A 19431-nucleotide genomic window follows, 5' to 3' on the forward strand; every position below is an offset into this window, starting at 1 on the left:
ATTGCACATTAATTAATCGCAAACAGCATACTTCTAAAACAAGACAATAGGACAGGGCCATGTAGCACAAAGGTTAGTTAACTTTAACTGAAAGTTAATTTGTCATTAACTCATACATTTATATTGCGTTAACTAGACGTTAACTGTTAAACTTAACTAACTTTTGTGCCATTGGGTCTTGGACTTTAGCTGTGACAATGACCAATGCATCCAACAACAACACCCATTTCTTACAGTATCCTGGCACACAAAACCATATATACACTTTGTTTCCCTCAGTTTCCAAAAGGTGAATGACATTTTTGGCAGCTTTCTAACAAATAAGTCCTGAGCCCAGCAAAATTATTTTGATTTAATATTTTGAATATTGGGAAGGAAAGCATCTCACAACACCATCCTTCTTACGCTAAATAATAAGTCTCACAGGCGTAAAAGTTGACCATTGTGGCATCCCAAGACAGTTATTCATCAGTCAATGAATGAAAATGGAGGCCATCTTCACGCCGTATGTATCCTTATTGATCACCCTGAATATTTTCATATCACAAACTGACAACTTTCATATCTGATCCAATTATGCATTGTAAGACTACTTCTATTCCAATATGGTAGACCAACTACAGTCGGTGTTCTCTACAACACAGTGAAGACATGTACGTGATGTAACGGTCAAAACACTCTAACAGTTCAGGGAGGGTTCATTTACAATGCCAACAATTAGTGAAGAGGAAACATATGCTGCTGAAAACAACACCTTGTCTGATGACAGTTTGTGAAGACTGAGCTTCTGAGAGATCAATGCTTCAGTGATTTCTACAGCCTACTCAGACACAGAACACACTGTCATGAAGCAGCTAGGGCTGATATTTCTTAATGTTAAACACTTTATCATATAATATGAAGTGATAACACACATATTCTATTTCCACATTCATCACCTACATCAGTTTGAAGTAACCTTCTTCATACATGTAGTTCCGAAATATTGTACACATTGCTGCAGAGGATGAGAAAAACAACTCTTAACTGGACAATCAATAGAAATCTTCTTCCACGGCATCAACATCATAACAATCACTTTATCGAAACAATTTAATTCTGAAGCAGACCTCAATTACTGCGAGTTGTTTAGAATCCACGGTGCCAAAATTTCATAATGTGTTAGAATGGTACAACCGCAAAAGTTTTAATATTTACGTTATAGGAAAATGCACTTTTTAAATCTAAATTACGAGAGTATTGAAATATTTTCGTATTCACTATGGGTTTAATGATAAATCATGCACATAGTAAAATGAAAACTTTCAGCATTAATTTCCCAATCTACAATATCTGGTTGTAATCCTAGTAAACAACCAACATCTACAGTACTTGGTCTTTGCATGTAATGAACATAATACCTTATCAAAATACTACTATATTACAGCCATGCAATACACCCCCCCCCCAAAAAAAATTTCTTTTTCCTCTATAGAATCTTATCAACTTGTTATTGTACAGCTTAACTTTTCTACACTCAAAATCTTATAGCTTAAGATTTATTTTATTATCTTTTTTTTCTTCCCCGTTTTCATTTAAAAGCCATAGAATTCCATGTAGAAGGTAAGACAGAGGTTGTCCTAATTCCCATCACAAAACTTCCCGTGAAAATCAGACAAAAATACAGCATTTTGTACTCTGCCTTTACGTCAATCCCCAGTTGCTTCAGTAACATCCAAGAGAAGTGTATGTGAATGTATACAATTAACATCTGACCCCTAAACAGACCTACAGCAGTGATGTACTTATCATCTTACAACCTGCTGCCCTCAGCCACAGGAACTCTAGACTTGTCTTATGTATATAAACACACATGTACTAGGATACATATCATTTAATGTAGGAAATAGTCCCTACCTATTCTGTGTCTGTTAAGAAAGAGAGTTTACATCATTTCTTGATAGCTCATTAAATCATATAGTACAGAAATATGACCATTCACCAAGAAACTACAACAGCATAGGATCGAAGCTCAGGTTTAAATTCCCATGCACAAAAAACACACAATAATACAAGTCATGATATAGAAGATATATTGATAATGCACATCAACAATATCAAAATAGAATTTCAATTAATCTAATCAACAACAGCATGCAATTTCCTAATATTTCAACAATTATTTTTGACATGATCGGGCAAAAAAATAACTTACACTCCAGTCATATCACAAAAGTAAACCCTCCGGTGTACGTCAGACACACACTCTGAACCTGTAAGCAAGACACCTTCCATACACATTCCACACCAAACTTTACATGTTGCCCATTGATCTCCAGCCTGGTATAACTACTTTCAGCTTGGCATGCAAGATCTATACACTGGCATTATGAGCCTTTAGAAATTTGACAATTCCCTGGATTTATAGCCCAAATCCAAATCACAAACATCAGTAATAAAAACAGAAAAATATCAATACACAGTCCTATCTCTGTCCCAGGGGAAGTCAGACAACTGCCGGTCAACTGATGATAGTGATGCTGAACTTACAAACAGAGAGCCGACTTTTAATGCAGCAGAGATCAGTGAACTGCAGTAATGCAAAGTGAAAAGGAGTTCAAAGCTAATGCAGCCATACATCTTAATTACTGTCCGAGAAGTATTGACTCTGCATTAAGTCAGGTTTGGAGTTAAATGTGGTCTTCGCTGTGTCCAATACTGATATCTACCAGCATGCAGTATGACCATTCAGTACTATCTCTATCAACATGTGGCATGGCCATTCAATGCTGATCCCTACCAGCATGACCAGTCAATACTGATCTCTACCAGCATGCAGCATGACCAGTCAATACTGATCCCTTCCAGCATGACCAGTCAATACTGATCTCTACCAGCATGCACGACCATTCAATAATCCCTACCAGCATGCACGACCATTCAATACTGATCCCTACCAGCATGTAGCATGACCATTCAATACTGATCCCTACCAGCATGCAGCATGACCATTCAATACTGATCCCTACCAGCATGACCAGTCAATACTGATCCCTACCAGCATGTAGCATGACCATTCAATACTGATCCCTACCAGCATGTAGCATGACCATTCAATACTGATCCCTACCAGCATGTAGCATGACCATTCAATACTGATCCCTACCAGCATGTAGCATGACCAGTCAATACTGATCCCTACCAGCATGTAGCATGACCATTCAATACTGATCCCTACCAGCATGCAGCATGACCATTCAATACTGATCCCTTCCAGCATGACCAGTCAATACTGATCCCTACCAGCATGTAGCATGACCATTCAATACTGATCTCTACCAGCATGCAGCATGACCAGTCAATACTGATCTCTACCAGCATGCACGACCATTCAATAATCCCTACCAGCATGCACGACCATTCAATAATCCCTACCAGCATGCACAACCATTCAATAATCCCTACCAGCATGTAGCATGACCATTCAATACTGATCCCTACCAGCATGCAGCATGACCATTCAATACTGATCCCTACCAGCATGCAGCATGACCATTCAATACTGATCTCTACCAGCATGCAGTATAAACATTCAACACTAATCTCTACTGTATAATTAAGAAATAATTTTCATATTTCCTTGGTGTTGCAGGGAAACCTCGGAGGTCAAGAAATGTTTTAAAATATAAAAGCCAAGACAATAGCTGATCATGCTATATCGCCTTAGCTTCTATATTTCAAACAGCATTTTGAGACCGAAGAGGTTATCCTGCATCAGCCACAGCTCAGAAAAATGCACCCTACCGTTTACCTCTAAAGCCACCAATTACTCACTTTCCACTATCTTGCACTATAATGTGCCCCCCCCCCCCCCCCCCCCCCCCCTCATCCCTCCAACAAAAGAAGAGGGACTTGGAGTAATAATTGTTGAATATAACTGTAACATTAAACCTGATCTACAGATGACCGATTAGGTATCATTTGGTAAGTTCTTTATGTTTCAGTAACAAAGTTGGAAAGTTGGCCATGCAAATAGATATCATTTCATAGGCTCTAGTGGCCAGTTTCAATGTTTTGAATAATGAATTCAATCGAAAAATTATTAACCTTTAATCAGTCAATACGATGCTTTATCTATATGAGAAGTACAACATTCCCCTCATCTTCCAGCCTCGGTGAATATTGTACTTCTCTGGTAAATAAATCATCGCAATGACCTTAAAAATGTCAACTGTATAAAATACCCATTGCTAAATGGCCCAATTTATAACTTCTCAGTAACAGTGTTTTATTACAAAGGACAAAGAATGACAAAAACTAAACCAACATTTTTTGCTTTGAAAATCCTCTAATGATATGCAAATTATAACCAAAAAAACCACCCCTATTTATTAACTGTGTATAAATCACGATTCCTTGACAAAGATTATAAGAAAAGTTACAAATTCTCCTACCTACTCTTACACTCCCAGTTTTATCCGTATAATACTTTTTTTAGATTCAAATTTTCAGACCTTTGAGAGGCATGTTTCCAGCCAAACATAACTGCTGTACTACTAATGAAATCAGTAAGGTCTAAGAATACACAAACCTCATTGCAACAAATGTCAAGAAAATGTTGTAGCAATCATCTACAAATTAAATGTCAAATAAATTATTCTTATGTTATAAAGCATCCCTTGTGTATTTGGGAAGTTGCTGGTCTCACAGTGGATGATGTCACAACATTAGAATGACTCCTTTGTACTAATGTAAAGCTGACTATCTGTTGAGTGCCACGACCCCATTATTCCTATAACACAGACAATCAAATTGTGTAAGTATTGTTCCTCATTATTATTTCCTTCATAAAGAAGCTATAAATTAACTTGATATCTTGTGGTGCTGTGGTCTTTGATCATCAGATTCATCACTTTTAGAAATTAAGGCATTCAGCTTTTCTTAGACAAATCAGAATTTCACCCGAGTCATCAGATGCAGTGCACCTCCCACACAAATATTCAGAAAAAAAACAACAAAGCATGATGTATCAAATTCCTATTTGATTACAAGAAACTTTTTTTTTTAACAAAACATACTTTTACTCAGCAGCAATTTAATTTTTCTTACACACTCTGTGGTACAAAACAAGTCAAGCTGAATGATGAATAATATCGTAAGCAGAGAACATAGATACTTAACAAATACAGATGACGTGTCTGTGGGATATGCACACCTGAATCTAGGTGAGACAAGATGAAAATAACCTCCTGGCATCCCATGGACACCGCTATAGAAAATACTGGAGACTCCTAAATATACCCGAGGATTAATTATCATGTAATTTCATGAGCATGAGTGACATCACTCACGAAATAGGGGCCTCCGTGGCAGAATGGTTAGAGCATCGCGCTCAAAATCACACAGCCTCTCACCTCTGTCGGCGCGGGTTCGAATCCCGCTAGCGCCGACAAGTGAGAAAGTTTCCCAGTTTACTTTCTGAAGGCCGGTGGTCTCTTCCCAGGTACATTATATCTGGGTTCTCTCTTCCACCAATAAAAACTGGGTGCCACCAGATAACTGAAAAATTGTTGAGCGTGGCGGATAAACGTCAATCAATCAATCAATCACTCGCGAAATAAAGAACATAATAAAGAAAAATTGTACCGACTGTGTATATAAAAAGGCCCAAAAAATGTCTCTGTTTTACATGTGTCTTGAATTAAGCTTGATTCATGTTTTAAGTAAGTTAATAAATATATGACAAGTATACTACCTCAACTTAAATCAAAGTTATTTCTTATTTGATAGCATTAATACGTCATGAATAGGACTTTTTCCCGCCTTTTTTCAAACAAAGCTTAATAACTGTTAAATTTCATCCAGATTATTGCCTAGGAAAAGGTGTGCTCATCTGTCTAGCAAAATTAAATTAATATATATTGTTTATTAATAGACAATAAAAAATATATTTGAATATGAATTTGCTCAACGGATGGGCTGCATGTTTTCTAAAAGTAAAACCCCTTGAATTAATGAATTTTTTCAGTGATTTTGGCATTTTTGGCAATTTTATGCCAACTTCACACTCTTGTCATTACAACATGAAGCAATTTTGGATCAAATCAAATGTAGTTTGGATTTTCTTATATATTCTCTTTTGGAATGGCAGATTTTGGGACCCCTATTGAAATCATCAATTTTCTGGGCTAGATGACTGTAGAAACTGTACCTGCTTCTTACCTGCTTTTTATTTTTCTATGGCAAAAATACATGAAAAGAGGTCTTTGATTAACAGACAAATCGCGAATTCATATTCATGTGATTTAACATAACAAGTCATTTCACCATATTAACTACTCGAGTAAAATTAGAAATCTACAGACGGTTCAAGTGAAAAATATTAATTCGATCTTTAGGAACAATGCACCCAAATATCACTCATAGAAATACGAAATCATACTTAAAATGAAAAATTAACTTTACTTAAAATAATAAAAGGTTACAATTATATGAATTTGATATTTTTTACTTTAAAAGTAATTTTCAGTTTATGGTCATCAAGCTGTATCAATTTCCAAAAATTTATGCTGTCAATTGCTGTGCCCTTGACCTCCTTTAAATGACCTTAATGACAGTGGTACATCCATTATAAGTCACAAATTACAGAAAATCAGAGGGTTCTAAATTCTATTAAGAAAAAGGTGAAGATAACAAAAAGTGATCAATCTCATAACTCCTATAATTAGGGATACAAATTTAAGAGTTGGGGCAAACACAGACCCCTGGATATACCAGAGGTGGGATCAGGTGCCTAGGAGGAGTGTGCACCCCCTGTTGACCAGTAACACCCATTGTGAGCCCTATATTTTGACCAGGTAAACAGAGCAATCATAACAATTAACAACTTTAATAAAATGCTTTAAGAGTAAGATTCTAAAAATCCCTGATTTACAAAGTTGATCCATACTCAAATTTCATACTGACAATCCCTGTGACCTTGACCCTTTTCATAATGAACCTGGTAGAGGGAAGTGCTCTGTCATTCAGAAATCTTTGTATCTTGAGCTTTTACAATCCCAGGATTCAAAGCCATTGCTTTGAAAATACATGTTAAGAGATTGATCACTGTTCCTTTACTTCACCTTTTCCTTTTACAGGATTCATTACGACCTACAAGTAAACACAACCAAGCATCAGACAAGTTCTGAACCCTCATTAACCACCTTTTTAACCTTGTCTGCTCCCGTCTTCTGCCCTTGCTTTGACACATAACATCGTACTGCCAGAGTTAACCAATCTCAATGTTCTCACTTAAAAGCGTGTTTAAGTTTCCTTTTTTTTTTTTTTTTTTTAAAAAAAAGCCATGGTGAAAAAACAACAAGCTGGCCTCTTTCCTTACTAACTTCTCATCTGGTATTGTTTATAGGGGTGAATGGAGAAGCATCTTTATTAAAGATGAGACTTCAACATTCAACTTATTACAAATGAACTTTGTCTGCAACTTGTAGAAACATCAAGCAAAATCTGTGACCTTGACACCTGCATGTACCTTTTTCAACAGAAACAGATTTCTCACCAATGAACATAGTTTCATATTACAAAGTTTTTTTGTCATAAGAAAGCCATAAATCTAGCATTATCTGAAGTAGCTGCCAAAATACATATATCAAGGAATTCATCACCATTTGTTTTCCATCCAACACACTTGCATACCATTGTAAAAAATAAGCTAAATGTATTTCACAATAGGAATAGACTTTTCTGTCAACATAACATTGCACAAGTTCAATATCATTTAAAACAAAAGTCCCACTAGCCTAAACAGTCACTTGAGTATCACAAATAGTCTAACCCTTTCACTGATGTAACTTCTTAAAATCATTACTGTGCACTGCCAAATATTTTTAATCAAATCAACTAAAATGTACTTAAATACTGCACCATACTTTCACTGTCAGGTGAGTAAAGTGAACTCATTCATACACTATCATTGGCGACTATATTCAACTGGAATTTAAGTCTTACCCATTTAACATATATATGTTAAAGGAAGACTTTTCGTTGGTACACATTTCAAACCATAAAAATAAACTTCAGTCACCATCAAAACCTATAAAGCATAAATAAAATACAACTGGTCAACCACTTGGCCTCTGACCAGAAAAAAATTTCTTATACCTTCAAAAATGAAAGTAAACATTGGCTTTATTGACAAGTTTTGAAAATAACAGGAAATTTAAATGGGTGAAACTTTAATTCAACTTTATTCACCTGTGGCAATTAAAGAGTGTTGATGGATCATATTTGTCCATTACAATGTTTCTACTTTTCTTTTTCATCAGTAACCTTGACCTAGATTTAGATTCTGGGTCAAGACACATGGTTTGGTTATATGCAAACTTAATGTCAAGCACAAGCTTATCATATCTTTCCATTACAATATTGTGACCCAAAGAGTGATTTCAAATTTTATTTTACTTACATATGACCTTGACCATAGCAAGATGTCCTTGGTAGATTTAGATCAGCTACCACATAACATTTAACAGATAAGTCATCTATTGTCTGTTACACAGTAATTTCCTGTACAAATATTTTTCTTTCAACCTCTCTACTAGTGACCTTGACCTTGGTTCAGGGTCATCTTAGGAGTGAAATTGCCTCATCTTGGAGCTGGAACCTCTGAACAAAGGGGTTATGAGTCGAACAGCCTCAAACCAGTTTATGTGCTACATCTTTAGTAGTAAAAGGAATATTTCTAAAGATTTAATGTATTTTCATTTTTATTTCCTTTTAGCTTGAAACATTAGGCCTAAAACATTGATCCTGGGATCATGAGATGAATAAACAGTCAAGGCTTCAATGTTCATCAAAACTAAATATTTAGTTTTTCTATGTGGTATTCAGATTAGAAGATATTTTAGGACTTAATGCCTTTTGATGATGTGATCAATGTAACCCCTAACCTGGAGCCAGGACAGCTAGCCCGGAGACAATCAGTTTCACAACTACAGTGGAACCTCGTTCTCATGTTCATGGTTTGTTATGTTGGACAGCTTATCATGAAGGAATATTAAAACACAAAACCATTTCTTATCAAACCTATATAATAGACATGGTTATTACGTTGTCCCAAGATGCCTGGATGATTCCATGTTGCGTTGTAAAAATTCTGACAAAAACACAACAAACAACTGCATAGTCCATGTTGATTAAGATAACCACCCTATAATCCGCAGTTCACACCCCTGGACTGCCCCAAGCTATCAGTGAGTATATTGACTAGATCCAGTCTTTTAGAAGATAAGCGATGCTTGATTGGTCATGCTTTGACAGATATATCAAAGCCACTGATAAACAATTACATGTAAAGTGTTTATCTAAAAATTGTACTTCATAAACTCTGTAAATAAAAATATATTAGTTAAACAAACAGCTTGGGTTTCAGAAATAATCAATAATTAAAATAAATTGTAACCTTGAAATTAAAGCTTAACCTTGAATTTGTCTGAGAAATAAGCATAGATTGATATCCATCTGGCATTAAATGTTGCACTTCTGTTGACTAAAACTAATTTGTCATTAATATTTTTCTCAGAAAATAAAATTAAAATCCTCCCACCCGCCCCAGAATTGTTGGAGACCCTGGATGATAATCTACTAATTAAATTGAATTGGCCTAGTAGTGGCAATAGGAAACGGGGGATGCAGGTAAGCTAAATATCATTGTCCAGCATGACTGTAATATAGGGATAAAATATAACATGTTTTCCATAATAAATCCTTCCTCTCCAATGAAAAGTCTTACACATGTGAATACATGAAACAGTTAAACACAATTATACTGATCAACAAGGTAACCTTACAATAATGTCCATTATTACTCAACTAAAATAGCATACCTGTGATCTGTCCATTAATTACCTGGAAAAAAGAAGGGGGAAAAACATTATTACTTCAGTACAATTTGCAGATAAATATTCTTACACTGATCAAAGCATATTAATTAATCTCTATCTCCTTCTGCAGTAACTCCTACAGCGCTGTAGAAGAATTCCCCATACACCGAATCACCTGCAGAACTACACTGTTACCGAGATAAACAAATGTTTCATATTTCCCCAGCCTTTTTGATAATTAGTCACACCAATTTACCATGGTTTGTGTGTGAGATCTATTTTTTAACCAGAGAGCTTACAAGAGATATATTTTAATGCCTACAGCTTCTCAAACTTTGACAGTTTCTGGTAATTAAGTTTTGTAAGGAGATTAGTAACACAAGCATGAAAATTGTTTGCAACCTGAATTTCCTCATAGATGAAGTTCATATTTTTTTTCTCTGGGTTTTAAGACTAATTAGCAGTTCATAATATGAAATTTTAATACTGTGCAAGTACCATTAGATATGGCTTATACAGAGACAATCAGCAACATATGAAAAAACGCCAACACTAAGCTGGCAAGTAATCACCAAATCAATCAAGGCTAAAAATATCAAGAACCCTTGAAATTCCACAGAAAAATACCTTGAATGTCATGTTGCTGAGTGACACTGAATGTACCCGAGATGCTGTGATGTATTACTCAAGTCAACAAGAAGAATCAGCTGAGAATTTCCGCGTATATAAGACTATACACATATGTAGGAGTTCTTATTTTAGTGGGATTCCAATTTTCGCAGCTTTGGTCATGAGGAAATAACATTAATTTATGGTTGCGCTAAAAATATGAAATTCTCTATTTATTCATTATCATACACGGAAGAAGTGCCAAATCATAACACCAAATAGTGCATCACCTCAAACTGCATCAGATTCCTGCAAATACACTAGAATAAGATCACCTCCAACTGCATCAGATTCCCAAAACACTAGAATAAGTATACAACCCACACAAGCAGTAGCTTGGGCATCTAAGATTTGGTCCCTCGAAAAACCAAGAATATTCAAATGTCTAACTTTGATCCTTTAGTGACAAGGCATTTTGCAGTTGATGTGAGAAATGAGGCATTTTATTGTCTGCTGGGATTTTTTTTTAAAAACCAAACCACGCATTTTTCACCAATATTCTTTCACCAATATTCGAAGAATCTGTCAAAAACAGGATGTGTTTGTGAAACACTATGCCCTTGGTGGCAAAAGAGAAATGCTCCGAGGTCGAAGGTTGAAACATTTTGGATATAATTGTCACAAGGAATGCAACTATGAAATAATGATTGAGAGTCCTTTAAAGGAATCTCAATCACTCACCATTCAAAGCTTATGAGCAAAGTTAAAAGTTTCAGACAGACAGGACAACTTAAACAATAGGGCATGAATATTTTCTTTAAAAATCATGAATTGTTGCTACAGTCTTTCTCAAAAGTTGAAAGGTATTTCAGGGGAGCTATCTAATTAAGCCCAAAGCATATGTACATCATAGTCCTTTCTAATGGTTTCAAATCATACAAAGCCTGAGACAAAGGTGCAATGAAAATTTCAAGGTCACACACCATTCATGTCACATGCACTCTGGACGATAGCAAGAAAATGTCATTGAAATATGTAAAGGATGGATTGAGGTGATGGAAGTACGGAGAGAGAGGTACATCAGAAAGCCCCCAGCTTTGTGAGTAAATTTATACTTCATATCAACTCAAATGAAACACATAATTCCCAATGCAAACCAAAATCAAATTTATTATTGTGTAATATAATACACACCAAAAAATACCATTCAAAATAAGTCTCCAGACTTAACTAAACTTCCTCAAGAACTCAACCACTGAACAACTCCTAAGCCTAAGACGCTGCGAGAAGCATTCTCATTTAGCCTGTGGAATCTTCCTCGCTGCCTGCGGGAGTTATTCATCCATTCAAGCTGACAATTAAGGCAATTCTTTTACAGGACTTTAGTGTATTGCCACAACAAAGAATTTCTCTGTCACGGTTCAAATCCCTCTTGCATCACATCTTTCCTCTGAAGCTGTTGATCTGGTGAGGTGAAGGTATGGAGGGATGACTTAATGATTGCAGATGGAAGCCATCAGTCCACTCAAGCATTCCAAACACTTGGCAGACAGCAAAAGCAACACAGAGTACTGTACAAACTGGTAGCTACTGCTTGTACATAGGAATTCATAGACAACTGTCTTAGTTTATTAAGAGTATCTAAAGACCTGGATACATCTCAATGCACAGCAGAATGTGTGTGTTGTGTTAAGAGCAGAACTATGTGCAGAAAAAGAACCTTGCATCATTCAATCATTTGCAGTCTATGACATTTGTCAGCAATACATGCATGCATGCGCGTGTGTGTGTGTGTATGTGTGGAAGGGGAAAGAGGGAGGGGACACTGCAAATAGACTGTATGTAATTAACTGCATGCTTCAAACATTCATAATCATATTTTTTTTCTGGCCTTCTCTTTTCCCTACTACATACATGTATAAAACAGCACTTCAAAAGCTTCCTTGTCTCAGACGTGTCACATACTTAAGCTTTGATATGAACTTTTAATATTAACTACTTCACCTTGTAACTGTAGCTAGGGCTGAATGACAGTCAGGTCAATAAATTTTCCAGACAGGTCAATATATATAGAGAGAGATATGAGTGGTGTTCAAGGTGTCTTCACCTCTTTGACCACGGACCTTCCAAGTTATTGTTTCCATGACAGCTCCTGTCAAATCAGACTGGGACACTTTCTTCTGATGTCATCTCTATCTGTTACAAATGTTAGCTTATTTCTAACTGTTCATTTACTTTTATCTCCTGTTCATACACACATGCATGTCCTAAGAAATTGTGATATCACTGGGTTAACCAGCATTTTGTGTTTATCTATCAATGTAGTTGATTCCCGGTTGGCAATGAGGTCACTTCCATCAGTGCAAGTTAATGGCAGACCTGGCAAACAGCCTGTTCCAACTCTCCATTAGCTTTGACAGAATCCTAACTACTGTTCGCTTCCTCTCAGAGCTTCAGTCTTCTACCAGCAGAGCGCTGTAGTGAGCAACTGAAGGTGTTTTTATATCCCCCTCTTGGTAACACCTCTGTTTTGTTCCCTTGCTTTGCTCAGCTGAAATGTCCTCTTGAAGCTCCAGTGCAGTTTTGGGGTCTCATTATAGACTTTTTATTGAAACTCAAGAGTCCTTAGGCTAGGCTGCTAGACAGTTTCATCACTTTGTCACTGTCTAATTGAATTCTATCTAGTCTATATTTAGAACCATATAACCGTACTCTTCTGTAAAATTGGAAGGCAAGACAGTTGTAAATCCGGTTCACTGTTTCTTTTTTTTTTCATTAGCTGTAATACATGTACTAACATGCTACATAAACATTTATATTCAGTCAGCTTGCAGAGTAATGTGTATTGATCATGTTGGTTATGAGTAACTGTAAACCATGAAATCAAGATTATGCTTCAAATGATATAAATCATTAAATCACTTGAGCCGTATGCTTCTGATCAAAATTTGTTGTCTGTCACTTCCGATAATTTATTCTATAATTTCATTTTCTTCTCCACAACTACAAGACCAATTTCAACCAAACTCAAAATATCCTACAGGCAAGGGTATTCCAATTTGTTCAAATGAAGGGTCATCCTTTGCTTAAAGGGGGAGACAACTGTATAGATTGAAAAGAGAGCAATGTTTAAAAAATCCTCCCAACAACCACTAGAAAACTGCCAAGATTCCACATATATAGTGTATATTAAATCAGTATACACCATGACCCTGAGGCCTGGGTGGGGCAAATATAGGTATAAAGATCTGCATAGAAATACATACAGGATTTTCTTCAAATCTTCCTCTGAATTAACCACAGGTGAGAAATTAAATATGGGGAAAATTCATCTAATCAATATGCAAAGTATCCTTATGTAGTGTCAATTCAAGTTTGTTGATTCCATAACCTTCGGGCAAGGGTGTAGATACAAAAGGAGTTTTAAGTTCTACTAAGAAATGTCCTCATTCCTATGTGGTTTTGGTCTACCCATTGCTGCAGGTGATAGTCCCAGTGGGATAAGGCAACAGTAGGCTCGATTGTATGCCGGCTCTCCAGACATTTCTGTTGCGACAAGACCTTTCAAGAACAAGGGTACCCTCTCATATACATGTATTTTAGATTTAATTTTCAAGACATGAACAAGGGGCCAGAATACTGGGATTTATCAAAAGTTTATTACAGTAGGCTAAATGGTCTATATAAATTCTAATACATGTACGACATTCTGTGTCAATCTCAAGCATAAGGTTTTTGACAGTTTACCAAATCGTAAACAAATAGCAAAGTCTATATTTTTATATCTTGGTTTTATTTTGTAAAAATTATAGAAATTGATAGATACATGGGTCTAAAGTTAAGTATTGACATCTTACTTAGCACCAGCAATGCTAAAATACCTCTTCTCTATTTGCTTGGTAGCAGGATACACACTATACAGAAATTTCATCCAACTGTTTCACAATTGTGTTTGTTCATTTTTCAACACCCTCTTCCATAAAAAAGAAACATATATATCAAAAACACCCTAGAAAGAAGAGAGCAGTCTTCAATCTGAAGTATGATAAAACTCTGCTTAGGGGACAACCAGCGCATTTCAGATCTGCTTCTTGTAACATCATTCATTTTCATAGGGTCCAATTTTCAAGGCTTGAGAAGAGTGGGTCTTTAAGATAGCTGTAGTTTGTGGAGGATTAAAGTTCCATATGTGACTTGACTTGAATTCATGTGTATTTCCCTACCCTGAAATCAACATTAACCCACCCCTCTCCATGAAACACTTTGTCAACCTGAACATATCCATCCCCCTCCTGAAAGAGCTTCTTAAAGAGCATTAAATTGTTTGTTTGGTAGCCAGTTCCCATCTACCTATACGAGAAGTTCCGTGTGCCATTTCCTTGTCAAAACCAATAGCGAGAAATGAGAATCAAGTGGGATAAACATTACACCATATATCTAACCCTGCTTTCTGTTTTCTCTAGGTTTATTTGCATCTCGAGGTAAATTCGCATCTAAAGCGTATAACCCATGTTAATTTTGCTGGTACTTGCCAGGCTTTATTGGAATACAAGACACTGATGAATATAAAGTTGTGCTCTCTTACACAAGGCTTCCTCTAACTCCTTACAAATACCAGCACAAATTGAGATTTATTGAAATCAATAATTTGCCATACTCCTTGCAGCTATTCTATCTTGTTTTATCCAATATGCTGATGAAAACATAAATATCCATAGTTTTGTCAAATCAATTCTAGCTCTCAACTGTTTTCCAATATTTTGACCAAATTCATAGTGTCACCAGTCCAAATTTCAATTATTTCACAAACAACTGACTCAAAAGTGATCACAAATGTTGTTCTTTTCCTTCATGCAAATCTTACAGGGACACCTAATGAATATGCATGCATGCACACATTTTATTCCAGGTAATTAAAGGTCAATCAATCCGTAATCAAACATTTAAACTAATTAATACGATCCACCAGTTTGACTTAATTAAACACTCAAAATTTGCGGTTCCACAGATCCTATTTGTGTCACATTCCATTGGATAAACTGACGATAGGTTCCCTCAATACTGTACAATATATATAATTACAATCAAACTCTCCTACAAACAGTAAAGGATGTTTTTATCAAACAATCTGACATTTTCAGCATTCAGCTGCTAAATCAAAGGGAATCCTAGCCACTGTCTGTTACAACATTCAACAAAAGCCAAGCTACACATGGAGTTAGATTTTCGACTTCATCAGAGAGCTGAAGGTAAGGGATTCACCATAGGATGCAAATCGATGGAGAAATAAAAGCCACTCACCTAAGAAATATTGTTTGTTGGATTTCTTCTTATGCACCATCCACTACCCATCAAAGAGGGCTACCATTCTCTATAAATAGAAGACAGATTGGTCAGAGATACAGCCAGCACATTGTAACCTTGAGGAAGTGTCCTTCTCGTTCTCTACTCACAATCAATACAAACACTATGGCTTTTGCGACGTGAGGACCCACCGTACAATTTTTTTTCCTTAGCGTAAACGAGTATTTTTACAGTGTTATGGAGGTTTGATCAATACAGTAGTGTCAATTTTAATCAGTCTGTAACGGTGGATTGGCCAGTGCCCACTGTCCTGTCAGACAATCAGCTGCCACAAATTTTGGCAGAAATCTGGATCCTGACACAGATTTCAACTGGACAGATGCAACGGTCAGAATGATTTCCTAACTCATATCAAGAGTGCATCCAATATATACACACACATCCTAGGTAATACCAGTTCTCTGGAACACAGCATAATACTTTTATGCAGCTAGTCGGAAAATTACCCACACAGAATTATATCATTTCTGAACACTATAGAATCCCCACAATCAGTCAATGGAGGTTAATCAATTGTGAAACCATCCAAATGATGAATACTGATGGATGAAGTCTGTGAGTCCTTACAGAGAACTTGACACAGGTGATCAGGTAACCTCTCAGGTGTGGGATATCTTACCTTGAGTTAATACACATTGAGCCTCATGGGACCTGCCAGGAAGAACTATCAATTATGCAAAATAATCAATGAAGAAAATCTCCATTTACTATGTACTGTACCCTTTACAAGCTCTCACAGTCTGCATCTCATTCACCTTTGGAAAATTAATTAGCATATATATATATATATATATATATATATATATATATATATATATATAAACACACACACACACACATATATATAATATAGATCCACCACCCCACCCCTCTCTCAAACTTCAGTAATATTCTAACATTTCCAGCAAGATTTCCAGAGAGTACAACATTGAACAATTAATGTATATATGATACTTAGTGTGCAACACACAACGTACCTACATATTAGTACCATGCAGAACTTTACACAACCATCCAAAAATTATTTTCCTACCTTGCGATATCATACAATCATTCACAATCCATTCATTTTCCTCACAAATTTTCAATATACTTAGCAATAAAATCCCTCAGCAGTATATATACACATATATTCCGTTTACAGGGAGATAAATGTATCAGAAGATCCCAATGAGTGCTTTTTGTACATATGATGTGCTTGTCTGTACAAAAGGGAACACACGTGTAGCAAACAGTGTTCCACTACTCCGAGATCCCCCCTACCACACACTTACGTTATTACCAGGTGAATCTGGCTGCGAACCCCAGTTTTATATAAATAAACAGACAGGATCTCTCATTAATATCATAATGGTGAAAAGGTATGAAAGTTATTCTCCATTACCATAGCAACAGAATATGCTTTTCTGTCTCTTGCTTATGTAGGAAACTTTGTGCTGCTGCCGTATTATAAGAATAGATTTTTGTCTTTGTTGGAAAGCTGACATCTGCTAGCTGGAACTATCAAGTAGCATTGCTATTGAAATGTTCATTGCAATAACAGCGATCTATATATACTTATGTTTCATTTCAGTCTACATTACAGTTAACCTTTTCTATCTTGCATTTCGTTGAGAATAAGATTATTTAAGATGCTCAGATAATCACAGGCGAAGGCAAAAGCTTGACCAATTCTTATTACGAGTTGAAACCCAAAATTCTTCTGGGTTAAATTCACGCCCATACAACCCCACCCCCCAGTCTGAGGTATGCCTGCTCACAAAGCAACAAGCACTGAGAGGAAGGAAACTAATCCAGATCGAGCGTAAGATGACGCAAGACGGCTCCAGATCAGGCATAACGTGACGCAGGAGGAGTTAGTCAGCACCAGCTATTAATGTTATTATGATGTCACTATAGAAATTCTATGCTTAATCGTCTGACAGCAGATACAGGCATTTATTTTTCTCCTGAAAATTTTCCAGACTCGATCATTCGTGCACATGTAATGGTCCTGGAAGTACATAACCCATCAAGACATCCAGGGCTAACAAGCTCAATTAGAATGAGAATGTGGATTAATCATAGTGGTTTAACTGAATCTGGATTGTGTGGATATCAGATATACAGATATAAAGACTTGCCTTCACTCAACTTCCAAAAACAATTATACTACATACAATATCATGATAAGACTATTTCTCTCAGCATGTCAACATATTTACATTCCACTTATACAGAGCTCACACAGGAATTGGGGCAATTAAAACCATCTTGATTTATTTTTATTTATTAAGAGTTGTGTACATCTCCAACAGCTTTCTGGTTTAAGGATGTAATAAGTATTTTTTAAAACAATATCTTGCAAACTCAGTATTACCAAATTTATTATTATTTTTTTTTTATAGCTAAAACTGTTCTCTGAACAGCAAAAATAACCAGATTCATGTACAGTATATTAATTCACCTCATGAACGAATTAATAATAAAAGTACATGCATAAACATCTGAAGTGACAACCCCTGGATTCCATTTCTATGAACATGAGAAATTCCAATCTCTGCACATTTACTAAAGAAATTTGTCGGTATTCAAATCCGATCAAACAGTGACTCACGGTCCTCTATCACCGATTTCTCGGGTAAATGTCTCTGTCCAAGCTGACTAATTTGTAGCTGGGGCCTCCCCCTCCCCCAGAATGGCACATTGATTTCCTGCAGTCAGATTGGATACATATAATGCCTATGCTTGAGGTTGAGAGAAAATAACTGTAGGCCAAATAATCAATGCTTTTATCACTAAAGCACTCGACCAAATAAACTTCACTTAATAAACAGTAAACGTGTTCTCACCTTTTCTGGCTTTATATAATATTTAAAACTTCTCTCTTGTAGACAGGAAATGAAGAGTTAATCAATTAAGTCCCATTGATCATCAGGCAAAAATGAAATACAGAGAAATTCCACAGACACTTAGAACTATATTTATAAACATAGTGTCAAATACTTGTTTACTAAATTTACAAAATAGAAGGCTTTGAAAAAACATACTTTTGTGCCTGCATGCCATATGGTCAGTGTCTTCATAACTTTCCAATTATTCAAATATCAGCTCTCCATGTAAATCATACATGTATATGTTCATATATGAAAACAAGGACATTGGAGGATTAAAACACAGATTTTTTCACCATCTGCATACAATATAAGAAAGGGGTTAACCAGAGCACGAATCAATATATACTGCAGTATTTCTCTCAAACAACAACACACCAACTGGTATATATATATTTCTATCACAAATCCTTGATGAACTTCTGTTACTCGATCTTTTTCAATAAAAACATTATTGAGTAGAAAATAAACAGAAACATTGTATTTCTTTACCTTAGCAGGAAAGGATGCAGACAAAGAAAATCCTGTAGTTAAATAAACAAACTTACAGACGTAGCACAAGTTGGAATTTGACATTCAATATATTTGAATTGATATAACATTATGATTGGTAAATTCAAGTATACTGGGAACTTGTATGAAATGCAATATCAGCTAGCTAGGGCTTGTATTTTTTTTGTTTTTTTTGTTTTGTTGAGATTTCTTATATTTGGACACAGATCCAG

The 19431-nt window shown here is 35.9% G+C and overlaps 1 protein-coding gene across 46 annotated transcripts in view; it reads right to left on the reverse strand.

Annotated features, from left to right (window-relative positions):
• Positions 1-19431, reverse strand: part of LOC130048110 (plasma membrane calcium-transporting ATPase 2-like) — an 87637-nt gene that overhangs the window by 46921 nt on the left and 21285 nt on the right. For 21 of the 46 annotated variants that reach the window (XM_056144338.1, XM_056144360.1, XM_056144357.1 and 18 more), the window contains 2 exons: positions 15771-15840; positions 9864-9885 (listed from right to left, as the gene is read on the reverse strand). The gene's annotated coding sequence lies outside the window, so the exon portion shown is untranslated. Of the gene's footprint in view, positions 1-9863; positions 9886-9948; positions 10070-15766; positions 15841-15922; positions 16315-16866; positions 17248-18429; positions 18554-18862; positions 19152-19431 lie in introns of those variants that run through there. The other 25 variants (XM_056144325.1, XM_056144356.1, XM_056144337.1 and 22 more) reach the window with 16 other exon arrangements.

This window comes from Ostrea edulis, chromosome 7 (genome assembly GCF_947568905.1).
Source record: "Ostrea edulis chromosome 7, xbOstEdul1.1, whole genome shotgun sequence".
NCBI classification, from domain to species: domain Eukaryota; kingdom Metazoa; phylum Mollusca; class Bivalvia; order Ostreida; family Ostreidae; genus Ostrea; species Ostrea edulis.